Source organism: Scyliorhinus torazame, chromosome X (assembly GCF_047496885.1).
Source record: "Scyliorhinus torazame isolate Kashiwa2021f chromosome X, sScyTor2.1, whole genome shotgun sequence".
NCBI classification, from domain to species: Eukaryota; Metazoa; Chordata; class Chondrichthyes; order Carcharhiniformes; family Scyliorhinidae; genus Scyliorhinus; species Scyliorhinus torazame.
This window is the reverse complement of record NC_092738.1, coordinates 30,555,984-30,568,656: the sequence shown is the minus strand read 5'-3', so window position 1 is coordinate 30,568,656 and position 12,673 is coordinate 30,555,984. Positions and strand designations below refer to the sequence as shown.

Genomic DNA, 12,673 nt, shown 5'->3' with positions numbered 1-12,673 from the left:
ATTTATTCAAATAGTGTTGTACTGCCTCAGTAGCCCACGTGTTGAGCCCTTTTTGGCAATCGACGTGTAGCTTTTTTTACAAGCATTTTTATCAAAGTGTGAAAATTGCCTAGGAACCAATTCAGTGATATTTGAGTCTTTTTCAGCTCATCGGTTGCTGGGTAATCATAGAGTTCGTAAAATTCCTACAGTGCAGAAGGAAGCCATTCGGCCCATCGAGCTTGTACCGACCCTTTGAAAGTGCACCCTAGGTTCCCTCCCCCATCCACCCTGCTCTATCCCTGTAACCTAACTTGCACGTCCCAGAACACTAAGGGGCAATTTTAGCATAGCTAATCCACCTAACCTGCACATCTCTGGAATGTGGGAGGAAACTGGAGCACCCGGAGAAAACCCACGCAGACACGGGGAGAATGCTTACAGACAGTGACCCAAGGCCGGACTTAAACCTGGGTACTGGGGCTGTGAGGCAGCGGTGCTAACCACTGTGTCACCCATATGACAATTGCTTTCGTTTAGGTGTGTCTACTGTCTCATCAGAAACTAATACCCATGCTTAGAGATTTTACTCATTTTTTAAAGAAACAGCATTGTAATTGTAATCCAGTTTACATTCCTTTGTTAGTTTTCCCAATTTGAGACCATCGTTAAAATGGACAAATGAGTAGGATGGTTAAGTGCTGATGACTAATAACTGACTAATTTGTCAGGTTTAACAGTTTTGCCTCTGGTTACAGTGGGCAACAAGATCCTTTTCAACACATCCTCTCTCAAATCAGACACCTCTTTGAGGTGAAGAGAAATGACAGCTGCCCTCCCTCATTAATGGCTTGCCTCTTAATACAATAATGGCAAGACACTCTCTTAAATAAAGTAAAAACAAGGAGCAGTGTTGTGTTAAGCAGAATCCAAACAATTCTTTACCTATTATAGCCTGGCTAACACAGTACCAAAACCGAGCTGTCAGTGTGAAATTCCCTTCCTCAATCAGTTGCACATTCTATACCTGACCATTCTCTTCAGGGTCTCGGTGAATACTGGATACTTATTTAACAATTAGTCATATCCTGTTCCTAATTTTTGATGATGACATCTGCCGCCACAGAAGTTTAACATCAATGCTTTTATATTATTTTAACATTTGTTTTGCTGCGATTTATGGTCTCAATAAATTTCCTTAAGTATTTAGAGAGGCCCAACCTGTAAAGGTTAGGGTCAGTTACAGAAATCCCCTTTCTAGGGCATTGTGTCTAATATAATTATCTATGACAGGTTGTGTTTTACTAACGACGGGAATGTCTTGCATAAAATGAAGTGAGTATTGCCACCACAGTGTCAGCCAATGAGTTCAGGGTAGAGTGGGCCTTTAAAATTAAAAAAAAAAAAATTTAGAGTATCCACTTATTTTTTTTCCCCAATTAAGGGGCAATTTAGTGTGGCCAATCCACCTACCCTGCACATCTTTGGGTTGTGGGAGGAAACCGGAGCACCTGGAGGAAACCCACGCAGGCACGGGGAGAAGGTGCAAACTCCACACTGTCACCAAGGTCGGAATTGAACCCGGGTCCCTGGTGCTGTGAGGCAGCAGTGCTAACCACTGCCACCATGCTGCCCATGTGCCACTATGTCGCCCATCTCTATTGTTTAAACCTGGTAAGTGACCTGGATGCAGGTTAGGTGATTGGCCATGCTAAATTGCCCCTTAATGTCCAAATGGTTCGGTGGCGGTGGGGGGCTTTGGTGGGTCGGTGCAGACATGATATGCCGAATGGCCTCCTTCTGCACTGTAGTGATTCTATGATTGTGTCTGGGAATAGTGGTGTTACTGTATGCAGGCATCTCCATCAAACAAATGGAGGAGAGGGTAATAATCTTTATTCGTATCACAAGTAGGCTTATATTAACACTGCAATGAAGTTACTGTGAAAATCCCCTCGTCGCCACATTCCGGCGCCTGTTCGGGTCACAGAGGGAGAATTCAGAATGTTCAATTCACCTAACAAGCACTTCTTTCGGGACTTGTGGGAGGAAACCGGAGCACCCGGAGGAAACCCACGCAGACAGTGGGAGAACGTGCAGACTCCACACAGTGTCCCAAGCTGGGAATCAAACCTGGGACCCTGGAACTGTGAAGCAACAATGCCAGCCACTGTGCTACCGTGCTGCCCTTGTGTTGCGTTTGATGTTTTGCCTTTCATTATAAATGGTTCCAAAGGAATCGAAGGAAAGGCACGGTAACACAGTGGTTAGCACTGTTGCTTCACAGCACCAGAGTTCCAGGTTCGATTCCCGGCTGGGGTCACTGTCTGTACGGAGTCTGCACGTTCTTCCTGTGTTAGCGTGGGTTTCCTCCAGGTGCTCCGGTTTTCTCCTACAAGTCCCGAAAGACGTGCTTGTTAGGTGAATTGGACATTCTGAATTCTCCCTCAGTGTACCCGAACAGGCGTCGGAGTGTGGCGACTAGGGGATTTTCACAGTAACTTCATTGCAGTGTTAATGTAAGCCTACTTGTGACAATAAAGATTATTATTAAGTGGTACAAAGTAGATAGCACTGAAGGAGTGAAGTGTGTCATTTCTCAGCTGCCTTGTACTATTTTATACACTGATGGTTCTGCTGATGACAGGCTGGGCTGAAGGAAAATTCGCTGTGATGAATCGCTGCATTCAAATAATTAGCTGAAACAATATGCTTCTGACTTGGGCAATTCATATGGATGGTACTTTATTCCCATCGCTTCGCAGCACTAAAGAATGTCAATCTTATGATGTGTGAATGATCATCCACACTTGCCTTAATCACAGTAGGTCACGTGAAAGTGGACCTGGCCTCTAATGATTTATTTTGTCAAATATGTAAATTTTAAAATCTACTTTTATTCACTTGGTAAACTAAGCATGTGAGCAGTGCTTTTTTCAAAATTCATACTCTTAAGGTTATTTCTCTTGAGGCGCCATTTCCAAGTACAGCAATCGTTGGGCTATACATGGGAGCGGATCATTTAAGATCAGATTTTAACACATTGCAATGCTTTAGTTTCTCGCTAGCGCAGCTGGGGAAAAAAGCCCAACAGGGACTGTGGAAATGTAGCCCAGACGCACAGACTAAATTGAACTATATGTCATGAAAATAGTTGTTTGATAGTACAGTATTGCTGAAAAAAAATTCAGGGCAATCGCAAAAATACCAATGTCAAGGGAAACAACAACTTTATAGGGCAGCATGGTGGCGCAGTGGTTAGTGCTGCTGCCTCACGGCGCCGAGGTCCCAGGTTCGATCCCGGCTCTGGGTCACTGTGCGTGTGGAGTTTGCACATTCATAGAATTTCATATCATAGAATTTACAGTGCAGAAGGAGGCCATTCGGCCCATCGAGTCTGCACCGGCTCTTAGAAAGAGCACCCTACCCAAGGTCAACACCTCCACCCTATCCCCATAACCCAGTAACCCCACCCAACACTAAGGGCAATTTTGGACACTAAGGGCAATTTATCATGGCCAATCCACCTAACCTGCACATCTTTGGACTGTGGGAGGAAACCGGAGCACCCGGAGGAAACCCACGCACACACGAGGAGGATGTGCAGACTCCGCACAGACAGTGACACAAGCTGGAATCGAACCTGGGACCCTGGAGCTGTGAAACAATTGTGCTATCCACAATGCACCGTGCTGCCCCGTGTTTGCGTGGGTTTCGCCCCCACAACCCAAAAGATGTGCAGGTTAGGTGAATTGGCCATTCTAAATTGCCCCTTAATTGGAAAAATGAATTGGGTACTCTAAATTTATTTTAAAAAAAAGAAACAACAACTTTATACTGTATGAGAAGAGAGCACTGATTGGTTGGCAAGTGGATTCTGGTTGGTAGAGGTGTTGCCATGGAGAATGCGCCAGTTAATGGTGACTGGTTAATGGGCAAGCATTGTTTGAAAATTTAAACCAGGCTGCTTGACTCTGATTGGTCAAGACAAGATCCCGAAAGGGCTACAGATCACAAACCCACTCAAGTCGACCGCAAACTGATTGGTCAAGGCATTGCTCTGAGGAATGGTCCAGCGAATAGGTGGACATGGATTTTCTAACTAAATTTCTAACTAAATGCTAAATAATCGTAAAGGACTGTATGACGGAGACATTTTCAATAAGGGTGTAGCATGGATGACATGGCAAATTCTCTTTTCCCAACATGTCTGAACTTCAAGAGACAAGCCAATGCTGAGATCTGACATCAAATACCCAATTTCTGTCCTTTCCATCTTCTCTTGCCCAACAGCCATGTCTGACCAATTTCAGTACAGGTTTCTGGGCAGTAATCGGAAGCAGGACCCCTGTGTTTAATGTGTTGATACCAATTGTAGCTCCCCCACTCCTGCCTTTGAAATTAACTAACTCGGCAAAGTGAATAGAGATCAGTGTGGGAGGCAATACCACATTCATTCATATTAGGCAGCTGTGATCCCTGTGCTTTTATATGCATTAAAGACTTGGACAACCTGCAGCAGGCACTTCAAAGCACTGGACAAATACCACCAGCAGAGCCTTCATAACATCCTCCAAATGCAGTGGCAAAAAAGAGGATCCAAAAACAGCATAGTCTCCGAAGCCAACGTGCCCAGCATCAAGGCGCTAGTCACTCAAAACTAGCTCTGCTCGGCAGAACATAGGTTCATATGCCTGACACCAGACCCTCAAAGCTCTACTCAGAACGTGGTCATGGAGCAGACTCCGAGGATGACAATGCAAATGCTATAGGCATGTCTTCACAGCATTCCTGAAGAGGTCAAACTCCCCACCAAGTCATGGGAGACCCTGCTTTTGACCGACTAAAATGGAGAAGGTTCATTTGAAAAGGCATCAAACAAATTGAGAAACTTCGTTGGGAACATGCATCGATGAAGCCGAGCTTTAGGAGAGAGCACACAAACCTCCAAACACCCTATCTACATGACCCTTCAAGCACCACCTGTCCCATATGTGGCAAAGCCTGCAGATCGCTCATTGGACTTATCAACCATCCCAGAACCCATCGACTGGAGTGGAAGCAAGTCGTCTTCGATCCTGAGGGACTGCCTAAGAGGAAGGTAGCGCAAGATCATCTGACTGAGGGAATGGGTCTCTACAGGCTGGAGTGCTCCCTGAATCCTGAACAGACCACCCTATTGGCTTGTAGGCAGCACCATACTCTCACTGAACGGGCAGTCTGACTTCAGATCTCTGGCTGTCTCCAGAACTTCAGTCAGGCATTTTTCAGTGCTCTATTCCGTTAATAGGCCACCAAAATTGACAATTGATACATTCTATTGACAATGGACCAACTGCTGAAGAAATAAATGTTGATAATGACACAGCAATACATTGCAGTGAAGTACAAGGGACAGAACAGAAGAGAGTACTTGGCTCAGAAGCTGAACCTTGCATTTCTTTTTACCTGGTTTTAAATTTGTGACCGTAAGTGCTTTCAGATGAACACTTGTGTTACTGTGCAATTGCATTTTTAAATATCGACCAAATTTTTGATCAATGTTGAACTTTTAAAAAAAACTAAACGATGTGCTGGTGGCCCAGCTTCATGGTTGACAACAGGCTGATTTTTAAATTTATTTGTCCACAGGGACAAGTTGCTGGCTCAATAAGGATTTATTGTCCATCCCTAATTGCCAGTGAGAAGGTGGTATTGATCTGCCTTCTCTGTCCCTGTGGTGTAGGTATACTGACAGTGCTGTTCGGGAGGGAGTTCCTGGTATTTGACCTGGCGACAGTGAAGGAACGGCATTATTGTACCAAGTCAGGATGGTGTGTGGCTTGGAGGGAAACCTGCAAGTTGTGGTGTTCCCATGTATCTGCTGCCCATGTGCTTCTATATGGTAGAGGTTGTGGGTTTGGAAGGTGGTATTGAAGGGGCCTTGGTGAGTTTCTGCAGTGCAGCAACTATCTGGTAGATGGTACACACTGCCATTGTATCGCTGGTGGAGGGAGTGCCAATCAAGTCGGCTGCTTTGTCCTGGATGGTGTTGAGCTTCTTGAGTGTGTTGGAGCTGCACTCATCCAGGCAAGCGGAGAGTATTCCATCACATTCCTGACTTGTGCCTTGTAGATGGTGGACAGGCTTTGGAGAGTCAGGAGGTGAGTTACTCACCGCAGGATTCCCAGTCTTGACCTGCCCTGGTAGCCACAGTATTAATATGGCTGGTCCAGTTCAGTTTCTGGTCAGTGGTAACCCCCAGGATGTTGATAGTGGGGATTCAGCAATGGTGAGACAATTGAATGTCAAGGGGTAACGATTAGGTCCTCTCTTGTTGGTGATGGCCATTGCCTGGCACTTGTGTGGTGTGAATGTAACTTGCCACTTGTCAGCCCAAACCTGGGTATTATCCAGGTCTTGCTGCATATGGATTACTTCAGTATCTGAGGAGTTGTGAATGGTGCCTAACATTGTGAACCCATCAGTGAACATTCTCACTTCTGACCTTATGATGGAAGGGAGGTCATTGATGAAGCAGCTGAAGATGGTTGGGCCTAGGACACTACCCTGAGGAACCCCTGCAGTGGTGTCCTGGAACAAAGATGATTGACCTCCAACCACTACAGCCATCTTCCTTTGTGCCGGGTATGACTCCAACCATTTGTTTGGTTATTACCAATGATGGGACCTGGACATGTCACATGAACCTAGCACGACAGAAGTTGGTGTCTTGCTTTGTGGAACCACATGGGTTTGTTGGGACAGAGGAGCTCAGAAGGTAGCCACTTCACTCCCACCCCCATTACTCCTGTGCAGTGATTTAAAATAAATGTTATTGAACTATTCTATGTATTGCTTTGTCTGCCCAGGTTGGCACCTACTGCTGAAAGTGGGCAGATACCCAGCTTCCAGGTATGATAAATGTCTTTGACAAAGGGAGCTTTGACAAAGAGTCATCCAGACTCAAAACGTCAGCTCCCTCCTCTCTGTAGAGAGGCTGCTGAGATTGTCCAGCATTTTCTGTTTTTGTTTCAGACTCCAGCATCTGCAGTACTTTGCTTTTATCTTATAAATGTCCAATAAGCTGATTAGTTGTGGACCATCCAAATGTGACCCTCCCATGTAATTTTATTCTTCAGTCTCCTTAGTTTCTCCTCTTCTATCTACTTCCTGGTTGCTAGTAAAGGACAGAAGAAGCAGTGACTGTCCTCTTGTCCTGGAATTCAAAGGTTTCGTTTTTTTCTGCTTCTCCGCATTGGCTCAGCATTGAAAGTGAGCAGTCCACTTTCCAGTCCTTCAAAGTCTCCGTGTGCTACTTTTGTTGGATTAATTGTGATACCTATGATATTTAGTTTTTATAAATTTAGAGTACCCAATTCATTTTTTCCAATTAAGGGGCGATTTAGCGTGTTCAATCCACCTACCCTGCACATCTTTGGGTTGTGGGGGTGAGACTCACGCAAACACGGGGAGAATGTGCAAACTCCACACGGACAGTGACCCAGAGCCAGGATCGAACCTGGGACCTCGGCGCCGTGAGGCAACAATGCTAACCACTGCGCCACCGTGCTGCCCTACCTATGATATTTTATCCCTTGCTGCTGAAATCCTCTTTGGTGCCTCCACATTTAACTATTCCCTTGCTTTCCTGGGTGGCCTTCCACCCTCCTTTTCCCCGAAACTTCAACTTGTGCAAAACTGTGCCTGTATCCTAACTCGCACAAAGGTTTGTTCACCCATCACCTCTGTCCTTGCTAACCTACACTGGCTCTTGTTCTGCCAATGTCTTGATTTTAAAATTTTCATGTTTAGAATCAACTGAAACCAGTTTTACACACAACCCCAGAAGGATCAAGGACAGAATCAATTTGGCTGGAGCTAAGGAACTCAAAGGGTGCAATTACATTGCTCGGTGTGGTCTATAGATTGGCATCGAGTGGGGAGGGTGGAAAGAACGTATCTAAAGGGAAATTATAGAGAGATGTTAACATTATGGAGTTGTTATAATGGGGGACTTTGGGGGCAGCACGGTGGCACAATGGTTAGCACTGCTGCCTCACGGCGCCGAGGTCCCAGGTTCGATCCCGGCTCTGCGTCCACACTCCGTGTGGAGTTTGCACATTCTCCCCGTGTTTACATGGGTTTCATCCCCACAACCCAAAAATGTGCAAGCTAGGTGGATTGGCCACGCTAAATTGCCCCTTAATTGGAAAAAAATTAATTAGGTACTTACATTTTTAAAAAAATTAATTCTCATTTGCCTATTATTTTTGTGCTATTTCACCATCAATATATTAACTATTCATTATTTTGGGAACATTCCACTTACAATATGAATATTTGGTTGGGCTGGCGAACTGGTTATCCCAAGAAACAACAAGATGTCATGATGCCGAAAGTGAGTTTTATATAGAGAAATATTTTTAATAAAGAAATCATACTAAGGCTAAGGCTACAGGTTATGGAGGTTGAAACTTTCCCTCATTGCTTTTCACAGAATCACAGAATTGTTAGGCCGCAGAATGAGGCCATTTGGCCCTTTGTGTCTGCACTAGCTCTCCAAACGAACATTTTGACTTTGTGCCATTCCTCTCAACCCACATTTTTCAATGTGATTACTAGTTCGATCCTAACGCTCCGTGAGATAGTCTAGGAACGGTTGCCACCGCCTGTAGAACCCCTGCGCAGACCCTCTCAAGGCAAACTTTATCCTCTCCAGCTTTATGAACCCAGCCATGTCGTTTATCCAGGCCTCCAGGCTAGGGGGCTTCGCCTCCTTCCACATTAGCAAGATCCTTCGCCGGGCTACTAGGGATGCAAAGGCCAGAATGCCAGCCTCTCTCGCCTCATGCACTCCTGGCTCGTCCACTACTCCAAATATTGCTAGCCCCCAGCGTGGCTTGACCCGGACTTTCACACCCTGAGATATTGCTCCCACCACTCCTCTCCAGAACCCCTCCAGTGCCGGGCATGACCAAAACATATGGACATGGTTCGCCGGACTCCCTGAACACCTTCCACATCTGTCCTCTACCCCAAAGAACCTACTCAACCTCGCCCCCGTCAAGTGCGCTCTGTGAACCACCTTAAATTGTATCAGGCTGAGCCTGGCACATGAGGAGGAGGAATTAACCCTACCCAGGACATCAGCCCACAAACCTTCCTCAATCTCCTCCCCCAGCTCCTCCTCCCATTTACCCTTGAACTCTTCTGCTAGCGCTTCCCCCTCTTCTTTCATCTCTTGGTGTATTGCCGAAACCTTGCCCTCCCCGACCCATACACCCGAGATCACCCTGTCTTAAATTTCTTGTGCCGGGAGCAATGGGAATTCCCTGACCTGTCGCCTCACAAAAGCCCTCACCTGCATATATCTAAATGCATTTCCCGGGGGTAACTCAAACTTCTCCTCCAGTGCCCCTAGGCTCGCAAATGTCCCATCGATGAACAGGTCCCCCATTCTTCTAATCCCTGCCCGATGCCAGCCCTGGAACCCCCCGTCCATCTTCCCCGGGACAAACAGGTGGTTACCCCTGATCGGGGACCACACCGAGGCTCCCACTGCACCCCTGTGCCGTCTCCACTGGCCCCAGATCCTTAACGTTGCCGCCACCACCGGGCTCGTGGTATACTTTGATGGCGAGAACGGCAGCGGTGCCGTCACCAACGCCCCCAAGCTCGTTCCTTTACAGGACGCCATCTCCATCCTCTTCCATGCCGCCCCCTCTCCCTCCATAACCCACTTGCGGATCATCGCCACATTTGCTGCCCAGTAGTAGCTCCCTAGGTTTGGCAGCGCCAACCCTCCTCGGTCCCTGCTGCGTTCCAGGAACCCTCTCCTTACCCTCGGGGTCTTATTCGCCCACACAAACCCCATAATACTCCTACCTACTCTCTTGAAAAAGCCCTTGGTGATCACGATGGGAAGGCACTGAAACACAAACAAAAACCTCGGAAGGACCACCATTTTGACCGACTGCACTCTACCCGCCAGCGAGAGCGGTAACATGTCCCATCTTTTGAAGTCCTCCTCCATTTGGTCCACTAACCTCGTCAGATTCGGTTTATGTAGGGCCCCCCAACTCCTGGCTATCTGGATCCCCAGATACCGAAAACTCCCCACCGCCCTCCTCAGTGGTAGGTCCCCTATCCCTCTTTCTTGGTCCCCTGCCTGTAGTACAAAAAGCTCGCTCTTCCCTACATTGAGCTTATAGCCCAAGAACTCCCCAAACTCCCTCAGAGTCTGCATGACCTCCACCATCCCCTCCATTGGGTCCGCCACGTACAGCAACAGGTCATCCGCGTATAGCGACACCCGATGCTCTCCCCCTCGGCCCACCCCCCTCCATTTATTAGACTCCCTCAGTGATATGGCCGAGGGTTCGATCGCCAATGCAAACAACAGGGGGGACAGGGGGCACCCCTGCCTCGTTCCTCGGTACAGCCGAAAGTACTCCGACCTCCGCCGATTCGTCACTACACTCGCCACCGGGGCTCTGTAAAGGAGCTTAACCTAGCTGATAAACCCTCCCCCGAACCCAAACCTACGCAGCACCTCCCAGAGGTACTCCCACTCTACTCGGTCAAAGGCCTTTTCCGCGTCCATGGCTGCCACTATCTCCGCCTCTCCCTCCTCCGATGGCATCATTATCACGTTTAAGAGCCGCCGCACATTCGTGTTTAATTGCCTGCCCTTTACGAATCCCGTCTGGTCCTCATGAATCACCCCCGGGACACAGTCCTCAATCCTCGTGGCCAGCACTTTTGCCAATAACTTAGCGTCCACATTGAGGAGCGAAATCGGCCTGTACGATCCACATTGCAGTGGGTCCTTGTCTCGCTTCAGAATCAAGGAAATTATCGCCTCCGACATTGTCGGGGGCAGGGTCCCCTCTTCTCTTGCCTCGTTAAAGGTCCTCACTAGTAGCAGGGCCAACAGGTCTACGTACTTTCTGTAGAACTCCACTGGGAACCCGTCTGGCCCCGGGGCCTTCCCCGCCTGCATACTCCCCAAACCCTTGCTCAGCTCCTCCAACCCAATTGGTGCCCCCAAACCAGCCACCTCTTGCTCCTCCACCCTCGGGAATCTCAGTTGGTCTAGGAATCGTCTCATCCCCTCTTCCCCCCCTGGGGGCTGGGATCTGTACAGCTCTTCATAAAAGGCCTTGAATACCTTGTTTATTTTCGTTACACTCCAAACCGTGGCTCCTCTTCCATCTTTGATTCCCCCTATTTCCCTCGCTGCCGTCCTCTTACGGAGCTGGTGTGCCAGCATCCGACTAGCCTTTTCCCCGTACTCGTAGGTCGCCCCCTGCGCCTTCCTCCACTGTGCCTCCGCCTTACCCGTGGTCAACAGGTCAAACTCCGTCTGGAGCCGTCGTCTTTCCCCCAGTAATCTTTCCTCCGGGGCCTCTGCGTATCTCCTGTCCACTCTCAAAATCTCCCCCACTAACCTCTCCCTTTCCATGCCCTCTGTCTTCTCCCTATGAGCCCTGATGGAGATTTGCTCTCCCCTGATCACCGCCTTCAACGCCTCCCACACCACCCCCACTCGCACCTCCCCGTTGTCGTTGGCCTCCAAGTACCTTTCGATACACCCCCTCACCTTCCCACACACCACCTCATCTGCCAGCAGTCCCACATCCAGCCGCCACAGCGGGCGTTGGTCCCTCTCCTCTCCCAGCCCCATTTCCACCCAGTGCGGGGCGTGGTCCGAAATGGCTATGGCCGAATACTCCGTCCCCTCCACCCTCGGGATGAGCACCCTGCCCAGAACAAAGAAATCTATCCGGGTGTAGGCTTTGTGCACGTGGGAGAAGAAAGAAAATTCCCTGGCCTGCGGACTTGCAAACCTCCATGGGTCCACTCCCCCCATCTGATCCATAAACTCCCTGAGCACCTTGGCCGCCGCCGGCCTCTTTCCCGTCCTTGATCTGGAGCGGTCCAGTGCTGGGTGCAGCACTGTATTGAAGTCCCCTCCCATTATCAGGCCTCCTACCTCCAGGTCCGGAATGCGCCCCAACATGCGCTTCATGAATCCTGCATCATCCCAGTTCGGGGCGTATACATTTACCAACACCACTCGCGTCCCTTGCAACCTACCGCTCACCATCACGTATCTCCCTCCATTATCCGCTACGATAGTCTTGGCCTCAAATGACACATGCTTTCCCACCAAAATTGTCACCCCTCTATTTTTCGCGTCCAGTCCCGAGTGAAATACCTGTCCTACCCATCCCCTTCTTAACCTGACCTGGTCCGCCACCTTCAGGTGTGTCTCTTGGAGCATAGCCACGTCTGCCTTCAGTCCCTTCAAGTACTCGAGCCCTCTTCACCGGCCCATTCAGGCCCCTCACGTTACACGTTATCAGCCGGATTGGAGGGGCTCCTCCCCCCCCCCCCCCCCCCCCCACCCCCACCCCCCACCCCGGCCGACTAGCCATCTCCTTTTCTGGGCCAGTCCCATGTCCACGTCTCCCTCGCCCTCCAGTCCCCCAGCCGGGGGACCTCCGTCCCAACCACCTCTTCTGTGTCCCATTCCCTTTCGGCCAGTGCAGCAGCAACCCTGTTTCCCCCCCTTCACCCCCCCTTCCCTCCCCCCGCTAGACCCCTGTCTAGCTTTTGTGCTCCCCCCCCATATCACTCCCGTAAGTCAGCTGACACCTGCTGACCCCGGCTTCCCCCGCCGTCCCTTTGACGACCCCCCCCCCCCCCC

The 12,673-nt window shown here is 49.1% G+C and overlaps 1 protein-coding gene across 8 annotated transcripts in view; it reads left to right on the top strand.

The window, feature by feature from the left end:
- The window catches only part of LOC140405478 (cysteine/serine-rich nuclear protein 2-like), an 81,384-nt gene that overhangs the window by 9,377 nt on the left and 59,334 nt on the right, over positions 1 to 12,673 (top strand). The gene's annotated exons all lie outside the window — the stretch shown is intronic.